Source organism: Carcharhinus amblyrhynchos, unplaced genomic scaffold (genome assembly GCF_965287045.1).
Source record: "Carcharhinus amblyrhynchos unplaced genomic scaffold, sCarAmb.v2.hapA scaffold_45, whole genome shotgun sequence".
Taxonomy (NCBI): domain Eukaryota; kingdom Metazoa; phylum Chordata; class Chondrichthyes; order Carcharhiniformes; family Carcharhinidae; genus Carcharhinus; species Carcharhinus amblyrhynchos.
The window spans coordinates 1,551,547-1,564,443 of record NW_027649786.1 but is presented as its reverse complement, the minus strand read 5'-3'; the positions used below and the strand labels follow the sequence as shown (position 1 = coordinate 1,564,443).

Below are 12,897 nucleotides of genomic sequence, written 5' to 3'. Positions count from 1 at the left end.
TGGCAGCAGGAAAGAAGCTGTTCTTAAAGAACAAAGAACAACCCAGCACGGGAAACTGGCCCCTCAGCCCAACGAGCCCACGCCACCGCATCCTCCTACACCTACCCTGCCCTGTGTGTATGTGAGTGGAACCCCTACTTAGCCAGATTCAGGGGAGAATAGTGTCAATTTGGTAAAACCAATCAGCCTAAGAGCACATCTTTGGGGTGTGGGAGGAAACCGGAGCGCCCGGAGGAAACCCACGCAACCACAGGGAGAATGCGCAAACTCCCACAGACACAGGCCCAAATCCATGTATCTGCACAGCTAGCAGTGCTAGTCACTGAGCTGTTGCGGTGCCCGTCTACTGGTCCAGGATTAAGCACACACACCAACACGAAGTGCTAGGCCACTCCCGGAACCTCCAAGAGCAGCCCACGCACGACCCACCGTGTGCATGCCCCTCGTTTGACAACAAGGTGGACCGACACCTGTGGAATAAAAAGACAATACGTTAACATATAAAACTACATTTCCGGTGTCGTCCCGAGGCTCTGACCCTATTTAATACCCTCTACTATAACCCTCCATCCTTGTTTCGCTCATGTGTCTGTCTAAGTAAACCTTAAACAAGTCCAACGTGCCTGCCTCCACCACCCTACTCGGTAGCGCGTTCCATACTCCCACGACCCTCTGCGTGAAGAACCTTCCTCTCATATCCAAATTATACCTCTCCCCCCTCACCCTTAGATCGTGACCTCTCATAATTGTCCCCAATCTAGGGAACAGCCTACCACTATTGACTCTATCTATTCCCTTCAGTATTTTATATACCTCTATCATGTCCCCCCCTTAATCTCCGTCTTTCCAAGGAGAAGAGTCCCAGTTTCTCCAACCTTTCCTCATAACTTGGTCCTTCCATGCCAGGCAACATCCTGGTAAACCTCCTCTGCACCCTTTCCAGAGACTCCACGTCCTTCCGGTAGTAAGGTGACCAGAACTGGACGCAGTACTCCAAATGCGGTCTAACCAACGTTCTATACAACTGAAGCAATAGACGGCAGCTCCTATACTCTATACCCCTTCCTATAAAGGCTAGCATTCCATAAGCCTTCCTAACAGCCTTCTCCACTTGTGCCGCCACCTTCATACATTTGTGAACCTGCACTCCCAGGTCCCTCTGTATTTCTATACTCCTAATCGGTCTACCTTTTATCACGTAGCTCCTCTCTGCATTATTCCTTCCAAAATGCATCACCTCGCATTTGTCAGCATTAAATTCCATCTGCCACCTATCTGCCCAATATACCAACCTATCTATATCCTGTTGTATCACCTGACATTCCACTTCAGCACCCGCCAATCCTGCCATCTTGGTGTAATCCGCAAACTTGCTGATCACACCACGTACGCTCTCTTCCAAGTCGTTTATATATACTACAAAGAGGAGAGGTCCCAGTACTGAGCCCTGCGGCACACCACTGATGACTGGCCTCCAGCCCGACAAGGTCCCCTCGACAACTACTGTCTCCTATTTGCCAGCCAGTTCTCAATCCACCTAGCTACCTGTCCTTGTATCCCATGTGCCTTAACCTTTTCTACCAGCCTACCATGAGGGACTTTGTCAAACGCCTTACTGAAATCCATATAGATGACATCAACGGCTCTCCCATCGTCAACCGTTTTTGACACCTCCTCAAAGAATTCTACCAGATTCGTAAGGCAAGACCTCCCCCTAACAAAGCCATGTTGCGTATCCCTAATCAGATCGCAACGCTCCAAATGCTCATACATCCTACCCCTAAGAATTTTTTCCAGTAATTTTCCTACCACCGATGTCAAACTCACTGGTCTGTAATTACCAGGGTTATCCCTACTACCTTTTTTAAACAGTGGTACAACATTAGCTACCCTCCAGTCTTCTGGGACCTCACCTGTGTCCAAAGAAGAGACAAAGATTTGCGTCAGAGGCCCAGCAATTTCATCTCTCACCTCCCTAAGCAGCCTGGGATAAATACCATCAGGCCCCGGAGCTTTATCCGTTTTTATGCTACCTAAAAGCCTTAGCACTTCCTCCCTCATAATGGATATTTCCTGCCACTGATCTACAGCTCCCTCCAAGACACTACACAACACCAAACCCCTCTCCTTCGTGAATACTGACGCAAAGTATTCATTCAGGATCTCCCCCATTCCCTCCGACTCAATACATAACTCCCCTCCTTTGTCCCTAAGAGGACCAATTTTCCCTCTAACCAATCTCTTGCTCCTAATATAGGTCGGTTGGTACGTGACTCAGACTTTTGTATCTTTTTCTCGATGAAAGAAGGTGGAAGGGAATATCTCTGGGGTGTGTGGGGTCCTTGATTATGCTGACTGCTTTGCCAAGGCAATGGGAAGTGTAGACAGAGTCAATGGATGAGAGGCTGGTTTGCGTGATAGATTGGGCTTTGTGGAACTGAGACACGACAGATCAGCCATGATCTTATTGAATGGCGGGGCAGGCTCGAAGGGCTAGATGGTCTACTCCTGCTCCTATTTCTTATGTTCTTATGTTCACAACCCTTTATAGTTTTTTTGCAGTCTTGTGCAGAGCAGGAGCCGTACCAAGCTGTGAAACAACCAGAAAGAATGCTTTTTATGGTGCATCTGTAAAAGTTAGTGAGAGTCGTAGCTGACATGCCAAATTTCTTTGCGTCTTGAGAAGGAGAGGCGTTGGTGGGCTTTCTTAACTAGAACATTGGTGTGGAGGGACCAGGACAGGTTGTTGATGACCTTTCCCTTTATTCTCCTCTGTTTTGTTGACATTGAGGGAGAAATTATTGTCGTTGCACCAGTTCATCAAATTCTCTATCACTTTCTTGTACTGTGTCTCATCATTGTTTGAGATCCAACCCATAACAGTGGTTTCATCAGCAAACTTGAAAATTGAGTTGATGGGGAATTTGGCCATACAGGCAAAGATGTATAAGGAGTATAGTAAGGGGCTGAGGACATAGCCTTGTGGGGGACCGGTGTTGAGGATGATTGTGGAGGAGCTGTTATTGCCTACCCTTACTGATTGTGATCTGTAGGTTAGGAAGTCTAGGATCCAGTCGCAGGGGGAGGAGCCGAGCACCAGGCCATGGAGTTTGGAGATGAGCCCCGTAGGAATAATGGTGTTAAAGACTGAGCTGTAGTCTACAAAAGAACCTGACATGGGTGCTTTTTGTTATCTAGTTGTTCCAGGATTGAGTGTAGCGCCAGGGAGATGGCATCTGCTCAGCATAGAACCATAGAACCCTACAGTGCAGAAAGAGGCCCTTCGGCCCATCGAGTCTGCACAGAACACAATCCCACCCAGGCCCTACCCCCATATCCCTACATATTATACCCACTAATCCCTCTAACCTATGTATCCCTGGACACTAAGGGGCAATTTCTTAGCATGGCCAATCAACCTAACCCGCACATCTTTGGACCTGTTGCAGCGATAGGCTGCCTGGGAGGCCGGAATTGATTTGTGCCATGACTTATCGAGCTGAAAATCTCTGCCAGATCCCAGGTTTAACGGAGAATGTATTGGGCCACCCATTGTAACAAATAGACAGATTGCTGTCATGCAATTTAATTATTGAATACCTTTTGATTAAATCTTCTTTACAGCTGCACTGCCTTTTTTCTAATGTTTAGTGAGTTTAAAATGTAGAGAAAGTACTTCTATTTATGCAGGATCTTGTATGTCCGCAACACATCCCGAAACACTCCACGTGTGTAATCATGACAGACAATGGCTGAATTCTCCGGCCGTTTACGTTGGTGGGATCATACGGTCCCGCAGACAGTGCACCCCTGCCATGGGTTTCCCGGCAGTGTGGGATGGATTCAGTGGGAAATACTATCGACAGCAGCAGAACCAGAAGATCCCACTGCCGGCAAATGGCACAGCAGCTCCTGCTCTGACGGGGAGGCCAGAGAATCCCGTCCAATTTTTTGATGTCATGGTCCCACAAAAAGCAATGCGGTAACGTCTGGTTAATCTGTTTTTACTGGTGCTGATTGGGAGATAAATAAATATTTTCCAGAACACTCCCCTGCCGTTCTTTGAATAGTATCATGGAATTTGTTATAGAAACGAGAAGCAAGAGTAGGCCATTCAGCCCTTCGAGCCTGCTCTGCCACTTGTTATGATCGTGGCTGATCATCAAATCCAATATCCTGATTCTCCCGCCCAACTTTCCCCCCATATCCCTCGATTCCTTTAACTCCAAGAGCTATATCTAATTTCTTCTTGAAATCAGGCAGTGTTTTGGTCTGAACTACATTGTGGAAATGAATTCCACATTTGCCACAGTTGAATTTGGAAATGCCAGCTTTTTGTGGTTGGCATTAAATCTCATCTAAAAGCTGGTATTTCCAAAAATGTAATGCTGCATCAACACTGCAGTGAAATTTCAACTTGGATTATGCTCTAGATGATGTACTAGAGTTTTACAGCACAGAAAGAGGCCCTTCGGCCCATTGGGTCTCTGCCAGCCATCAAATACCAATCTATCCGAATCCCATTATCCAACACTTGGTCCGTAACCTTGTAAGCTAAGATGTTTCAAGAGCTCATCTAAATGTTAAGGGGTCCCGCTTCTTCCACTGTTTCAGGTTCCAGATTCCCAACACCCTCTGGGTGAAAAGCTTTCCCTCCAATCTCCTCTAAATCTCCAGCTCCTTACCTTATCTATGCCCCCTTGTTACTAACCCCTTTACTGAGGGGAAAAGCATTGTCCTATCTATTTTGTATCTACCCTATCGATATCCCTCATAATTTTGTACACCTCGATAAAGTCCCCCCCCTTTGCTCTAAGGAAAACAACCACAGCCTATCCAACCCCTCTTCATAGCTGAAATGCTCCAGCCCAGGCAACATCCTGGTGAATCTTCTCTGCACCCTCTCCAGTGAAATCAAATCCTTCCTCTAGTATGGTAGCCAGAACTGTACACCGTACTCTAGCTATGGCCTAACCAGTGTTTTATACAGCTCTATCATATTGCTCTTATATTCTGTGCCTCAGATAATCAAGGGAAGTATCCCATATGCCTTCTTAATCACATTATCTACCTGTCCTCTTGCCTTTACTGATCTTTGGCTTGATGCAGAGCATTTTGATTTTAGAGTGCAACCACACAGACAAATTACTCCTGTTGTAAACTAAGTATATCCATTTTACAGAGAACTCTGTCCATTGTGCTGTGGAACCCTGTTGGAATTGTTAGTAAGTTTAGAAAGGTTTTCTGTGGAAAACAGAAGAAAAAGAGTTCTATGTCAGATGTTTTGACTGGCAGTACTAAAAGGTGATAAGATGCCACAATGTGGGTTTTGAACCAGCTCAATGCAGATTTATTTTAAGAGCCATTGCCAGGATGAAGTCTAACACAGAGATAAGAACCTGTGAATGACTCTGGTGATATCATGTGACCCATGACACAGATGAATTGCTTTACAATACATAACATCCCTCACCCTTTACTTCACTAGTCCGACAACAAACTTTTAAACATTAATGATTATCGCCGATGAACATCAGTTACATTGCCAAGTGCTATTGTCTATACACGTACAATTAATCTGAGAGTCTTTTTGGTGGACATTGACTCCATTTTGGTGAGATACAACATTCTGGAGTCTGATCTTTGACATCTTCGCTGGTCTGTTCCTCTCAATTATCAGGTACTTCATCTTGTGAAGTTGCTTTGTGTCAGCTTCCAGAGATTTTGGCTGTTCTCCTGGAGTAGAATCTGAACTTGGTTCTGTAGTAATCTTTGGTTCAGAAATTTCTCAACCTTGGGTTTTTGATGTACTGACACCATCTCCGCTAATTCACTTATTGAATTGAGGATTAGATTTGTGTGTCTCCGTCATATTCTCTCGTCATCAAGTTGCATTGAATAAGAAATCAGCCCTGTCTTCACTGGGATGACTGCAGGTGCTACTTCTCACTTGCCAAGTAGTTTCTTCTCCTTGTTTAAAATTATAAACATTTTGTTTTGATGTTTGTTCACAGTGAATAACTTGTGCTTGTTGTTGCTCTATTCCTGTAGAATCAGTAGATCAAATCCAGTTCTCAGTTTCCTTCTCAGGAATTTCTGGTGAATTTTGTGTGGTGAGATGAGCTGTGTTCCAATGGGACATGAGAAGCTTGTTTTCTGTCATGGATAATGGACCTTCTTCTTTGAAACATGACATGAAAGAATCCAGTGAGTGTACTAGCCTTTCTGCCAATCCGTGAGTGGATGGATGATATGTGTTGCATACCATTACCTTCAGGTAATCCACAAATTCCTGGGATGTGAAATGTGTCTCATTATCACTGACTGGTTGTTCGGTCTCCAAATCTTGCTAACAATGCACTCAACCTCTATATGATTCTTTCCATCATGATGGATTTCATTTTCCTGCATTTGGGCTGCTTTGAATGCAGATCCACCAGGACAAGTAAAATGTAGCCTTCAGTGGATCCCACGGAGTGATATATATCCTCTATCAAGGCTGTTTTAGCCTGTCCCATGGGAGAAACAGTTGTAAGAGATGGAGTATTCCATATTCTAGTGCATGACTGACATTGCCCCACTTTTTCTTCTATTTGTGAGGAAAGCCCAACCACTAAAAATAAACTTGTGCTAGCTCTTTCATCTGCACTGTTCCTGGATTCAGCTTCGTAAGCACGGAGGGATATCTCCCTGATAGCAATACTCCATTTTGGACAGTTAATTCAAGTTCTTTCATTATATAAGGACTGAATTCAGGATTCTTCTTTTGTTTGTTCAGTGACGTTCCTCTTAATATCATGTCTATGACCCTACTAATTACCAGGTTACTCCTTGTGTGCCTTTGTTACTGGGACATTCTCTACCTGGGAGAAATATAATTTGCTGATGTAGCTATCTCTTGGTTTTGGTTTTGTCTTGTAGTGGAAATACATTAGCTTGCTGTTCTGATCTCTAATACTTGATTTTGTAATTATGCGCTGATAGTATCAATGCCCAACATTATAGACAACTTGTGGGTAATAATGGAATGGAGCAAAAATAGTTGTCAATATCCTGGGGTCAGTTTATGAAGTAACTTATTGGCCAGACAGGTACTGGTGAAATTGTTTAATGCCAAAAGTGAGGGGTTCTTTCTCAAGTTGTGCAAAATTTCGTTCTGTGCTTAATAACATTCCTGATACAAATGCTATTGACAATGCCTCCTCAGTGGCCATAATGTAAGATGCAATAGTACCCACCCCGTAGGGTGGTGCATCACATATTGGCCCTTCGAGCCTGCTCCGCCATTCATTACGATCATGGCGAATCATCCAACTCTATAGCCTAATCCTGCTTTTTCCCGATAACCTTTGATCCCATTCACCCCAAGTGCCACCTCTTGAATACATTCAGTGTTTTGGCATCAACTTCTTCCTGTGGTAATAAATTCCACAGGTTCATCACTCTTTGGTGCAGAAATGTCTCCTCACTGCCATCCTAAATGGTCTACCTGAATCCTCAGACTGTGACCCCCCCCTGGTTCTGGACTCCCCCACCATTGGGAACATCCTTCCTGAATCTACCCTGTCTAGTCCTGTTAGAATTTTATAATTCTCTGAGACCCCCCCTCATTCCTCTGAACTCCAGCGGAAACAATCCTAATCTAGTCAATCTCTCCTCATACATCAGTTCTGCCATCCCCAGAATCAGCCTGTAAACCTTTGCTGCACTCCCTCGAGAGCAAGAACCTCCTTCCTCAGGAAAGGAGACCAAAACTGCACACAATAGTCTAGGTATGACTTCACCAAGGCCCTGTATAACTGCAATAACACATCCCTGCTCCTGTACTCGAAACTTCTCGCAATGAAGGCCAACACACAATTTCCCTTCTTTACTGCCTGCTGCATTTGCATGCTTATCTTCAGTGACTGGTGCACAAGGACACCCAGGACCCAGCCATTCAGGTGGTAATCTGTTTTTGCTTCCAGAGCAAATAACCTCACACTTATCCAAATTATACTGCATCTGCCACTGATTTATCCACTCACCCAACCTGTCCAGATCATTCTGAAGGGTCTCTGCATCCTCATCACAGTTCACCCTCCCACCCAACTTGGTATATCTGCAAACTTTGAGATGTCACATTTTGTTCCCTCATCCAAATCATTAATATATATTGTGAATAGCTGGGGTCCCAGCACTGATCCCTGTGGCACCCCATTAGTTACCGCCTGCCAATTTGAAAAGCACACATTAATTCCTACTCTTTGTTTCCTCTCTGCCAACCAGTTTTCAATCCATCTCAATATACTTCCCCCAGTCCCATGCGCTTTAATCTTGCACAATAATCTCTTATGCAGGACTTTGTCAAACTCTTTCTGAAAGTCCAAATATACTATATCAACTGGCTCCCCCTTGTCAACTCTACAGGTTACATCTTCAAAGAATTGCAACAGATTTGTCAAGCATGACATTCCTCTTTATAAATCCATCCTCTGTTTGATCCTGCCACTGCTTTCTAAATGCTCCCTACAGAGTCCTTGATATGGATTCGAGCATTTTCCCCACTACCGATGTTAAGCTTACTGGCCTATAATTCCCTGCTTTCTCTCTACTTCCCTTTTTGAATATTGGAGTAACATTAGCTACCCTCCAATCTGCAGGGACTGTTCCAGAGTCTATACATTCCTGGAAGATAATCACCAATGCATCCACTATTTCTAGAGCCACTTCCTTAAGTACTCTGGGATGTAGATTATCAGGCCCTGGGGATTTATCTGCCTTCAATCCCATCAATTTTCCCTGCACTATTTCTCTACTAATATTGATCTCCCTCAGTTCTTCCCTCTCACTAAATTTTGCATTCTCCTATGTGTCTGGATCTGATTTGTGTCCTCTTTTGTGAAGACAGAAACAAAGTATGGATTCAGTGACTCAGCCATTTCTTTGTCCCCTATTATACATTCCCCTGTTTCTGCCTGTAGGGGACCTACATTTGTCTTTACCAACCTCTTTCTCTTCATGAGCTCGTTAAATATTCAACTCTGGGTTACAGTGAACCAATATTGTTGTTTGCATGAGCATCCTTTAACTCCTTTGTATACACTTTCACATTCCTTTATCAATTGCATTGCTGGTTAGCACACAATAAATTATGAAGTGGCTTTGGTGCTATTGCAAGGTTTGGGATGAAATTCTTGCGATAATTGATTAGTCCTTAAAATGATCACAACTGTGACATGTTCTGTGGTCTTGGCACATCTAGCATCACTGTCATTTTCTAAGCTTCTTTGTGAAGGCCATCTGTGTCTATTACGTGACCAAAATAACTGATAGATGATTTGAAATATTCACATTTTTCCTTCTTTAGGCGGAGATAGTTTAAGTTTATTTATTAGTGTCACAAGTAGGCTTACATTAACACTGTAATGAAGTTACTGTGGAAATCCCCTATTCGCCATAATCCAGCGCCTGTTCAGGTACACTGAGGGAGAATTTAGCATGGCCAATGCACCGAACCAGCACATCTTTCGGACTGTGAGAAGAAACCAGAGAACCCAGAAGAGAACATGCAGACTCCGCACAGTCACCCAGTTGGGAATCGAACCTGGGTTCCTGGCGCTATAAGGCAGCAGTGCTAACCACTGTTCCACGCCACCCAAGACGCTCCAGTATTTCCTCTAAGATTTGTGAATGTTCTTGTTCAGTCCTACACGTGAGTAGAATGTCATCCAAATAATTCTGGAGACCGTTGAGGTCACTTAAGATTTAGTCCATTGATCTCTGGAATATGGCTGGTGCCGATGTTATTCTGAATGGTAGGTGCTCATACTGGAATAATCCAGTAACAATCATTGAGACTCAGTTACCACCCTCGTCTGGAGGCATGCTTGGCACAATCTGTCTTACTCAACAGCTAACCACCAGCCAGTCCAGAGAATAAGTGTTTGATTAGTGGTAAGGGATACTGACCAACACACAGTACTGGACTTATCGTCATCTTAAAGTCCCCATTGATTCATACAGAATCCTCAGATTTAATGACTGGATGATTTGGGTTTTCATTGTTACAGGTTCAATCACTCTGTCCTTGACTTATTTTTTGTTCCACTTCTGCCTTCAGTTTAATTGTATAAGGCACAGGTCTTACCTTGAAGCATTTAGGGTTGCTATCAGGTTTGATTTTGAGCTTTGCTTCCACTCTCAGTCATTGATCCTCGGGTATTCTCAAATATCTTCCTATAGTTCTCCAGAAGTTTTTGTAGTGTGTTCTTGCTGTCAACGTCCAGTTTAGTTTGATTTTGTGTAACCAGGCTCTTCCAAAGAGTGCCGGAAATTTCCCATATGCAGGGGCAATTCTGCTGATTGACCTTTAGCTTCTAGCTGAACCATGATATATCCCTACGGTGGAACTACCTCCTCAGGATGAATTGTATTTCAAGGTTTTGGAGGTAAACGTTCAAGCTTGTGATTGTATATACTTTCTGGGAGAAGTGTTACAGCAGCTCCCATATCTATTTCCATCTTCTTGTCTGTCTAACCCAGAGCCTTTACAAATACCTTTTATGGATTGGACACCTAATTTAAGTTCTTGGATCTTTTCTAATCTTGTATCATCTTGGAAATTTTTGTCCTGATCAAATATTTTGTAGACCTATGTTTTTGGATCTTGATATGTTCTTGTATTTGCAGACCTTTGAGGTTTGAGAAGTCTGTTATGTCCAAAATATCTCCATTGCGTGCCACAGTTTTTACATCTATTTTCTCTACTCCAACATTCATGTGACAAGTGTCCTGCCCGAGCACACCTATGGCATCCCTGCATTTTAAGACATTTCTTCTTGTCCATTTCCATCTTGTGTATTTTGGCTCCAATTTGGGAAGTTTCTTTCATGGCCAATTCCATGGACAATGTAATCTCAACAGCAAGCTTTACTGTTAAAGAACCTTTGAGCAATTGCTTTGAATTGTTTCATTTCAAAGTCCACAAACAAGTCTGTCTCACAAGAGTGTCTTTGAGGGTTGAGCCAACCTTGCAATTCTTCATTAACTTTCTCAGGGCTACAATGAATTGCAGCATTTTTTGCCCTCTTCTTGGCTGCATCAATGAAATTGGAATCTCTCAGCAATTATTAGTGGTTGAGATGAAAAATTACTTTTGAGAATCTTGGTCAGTTCCTTGTAAGTTTTTTCTGTAGGCTTCTCAAAATGGACAAGGCTCTGTAGCAATGTAAAGGGTTTACATGCTCCTACACATAGGAAAATGACTACTTTAAGTTCATCCAATAGCTTGATAAATTTGAAATCTCTCTTTGTAAGCAATCCATGTTTCCGCATTTTCTTCAAAAGCCTCTATGTACCCTTTGGCCTTTGCCCACCATTGCAGTTACTGGTTGTTAAATTGTACTTTCTTTGACTTCCTCACACTTTTTTTGTTGGACTTGTAGTTTTTTAGAAAATTTCAACTGCTTTTAGGCAATAAATCTCCACTTTTCTCAGCAAAGAAGGTTTTGCTTATAATTATTCCTTTTTTTGGAGTAGTAACTCCCCATTAAGAGTACAGAGACTCTCTCTGTTTATCTGAGTGCCTCTGTTGCTGCAGCCCATCATGTGCGAGGGCCCCACAGCCTGGAAATCTGTCCAATTTCAAAGTGGTAAGTAAATGTTCTCTTTCATCTGCTCACAATTTTTTTTCAACAACATTGAAAATGACTCTGGTGATGTCACAGCACACCAAGTGACCAACCACACAAAGATGCATTTCTTTCCAACACATAACAAGAACCAATACCAAAAATTCTAGAAAAGGAATCATCAACTAGCCCAGTGTTAAAGGCCAGATCAGAAACTCCAAGGCATTTTATGAAATTAGCCTAGGCCTATCTTTTACATTTGATTTTAGTATTAGGGTGAGCATAGGATGCTTCACACCAGGTATGATTCAAGTGATCCACTAGTAAGCTTTTATCAAACTTTATTTAAGAATACAGTTGGAAAATAACAAAGGGAATTAGCATAACTTTTACAAATTAAAATACCAAAACATGACAAAGTATAATTCTTTACTGCTAGCTATCTACCTTGTTCCAATTTAACAATTTCCCACATGGATATAAATCCCTTCCTTCGAACGAGTTAGCACTGAAACCAAAGCTATGTATATAGATACTAGATTTCCAGCCTTTTGCCACTTATGCAGAGTGATCCAGACAAACTTCTGTCTTATAATTCTCATGTTGCAACTTTCAGAGAAAGTTCCACCACAGACAGTAGAATCTCACAGAAAGAGATTAATTTCTTAGCAGATTCCAGTCTCCAGACCTCAGAGAGCAAGAGATACAGAGAAAGTGATCTCTCTCTAAAGATTCCAAAATGCAGACTGCCTTGAGTTCTCTGAAAGCCTAGCTGTACCCAGTCATATGATCTTTCCTGTCAATCAAGCTCTACTCGGAAATATCTCAGCGGAAAACACAAAATAACAGAACCCTGCATTAGTCTAGATCAGAACAAAGATTGTAGCAATTAAGATCAATTATGCTGCTGCAATATCAATATAGTGCTGCTGGATCCGGATAAAATAACTCTGAATGATTGGAACAAACCCTGCACAAGAAATATGACTAAAATATACTTCCTTCAGCATCAGACCTCTCCCTTTAAGAAAAAAATGAATCATCAATATGCAAAAATGGCTACAAAACCTTTGTTTTCTACTTTATACACATGCACATGTACTGTCTGAGAATCCATCCTTTTCAGATGTTTAACAGAGGCTCCATCCACCCTCTCGGGTGAGTGCTAAATAGATCAAGCACTATTTTGGAACGGAATGGAGCGTTTCTGCTCAATGTCTTGGTCAATAGTTAATTCTGAAGCAACATCACTAAACTGTATCATCTTTGATTTATTACTGTCACA

At 42.7% G+C, this 12,897-nt stretch overlaps 1 protein-coding gene across 1 annotated transcript in view; it reads left to right on the top strand.

The window, feature by feature from the left end:
• Positions 1–12,897, top strand: part of LOC145337237 (butyrophilin subfamily 3 member A1-like) — a 360,163-nt gene that overhangs the window by 323,652 nt on the left and 23,614 nt on the right. The gene's annotated exons all lie outside the window — the stretch shown is intronic.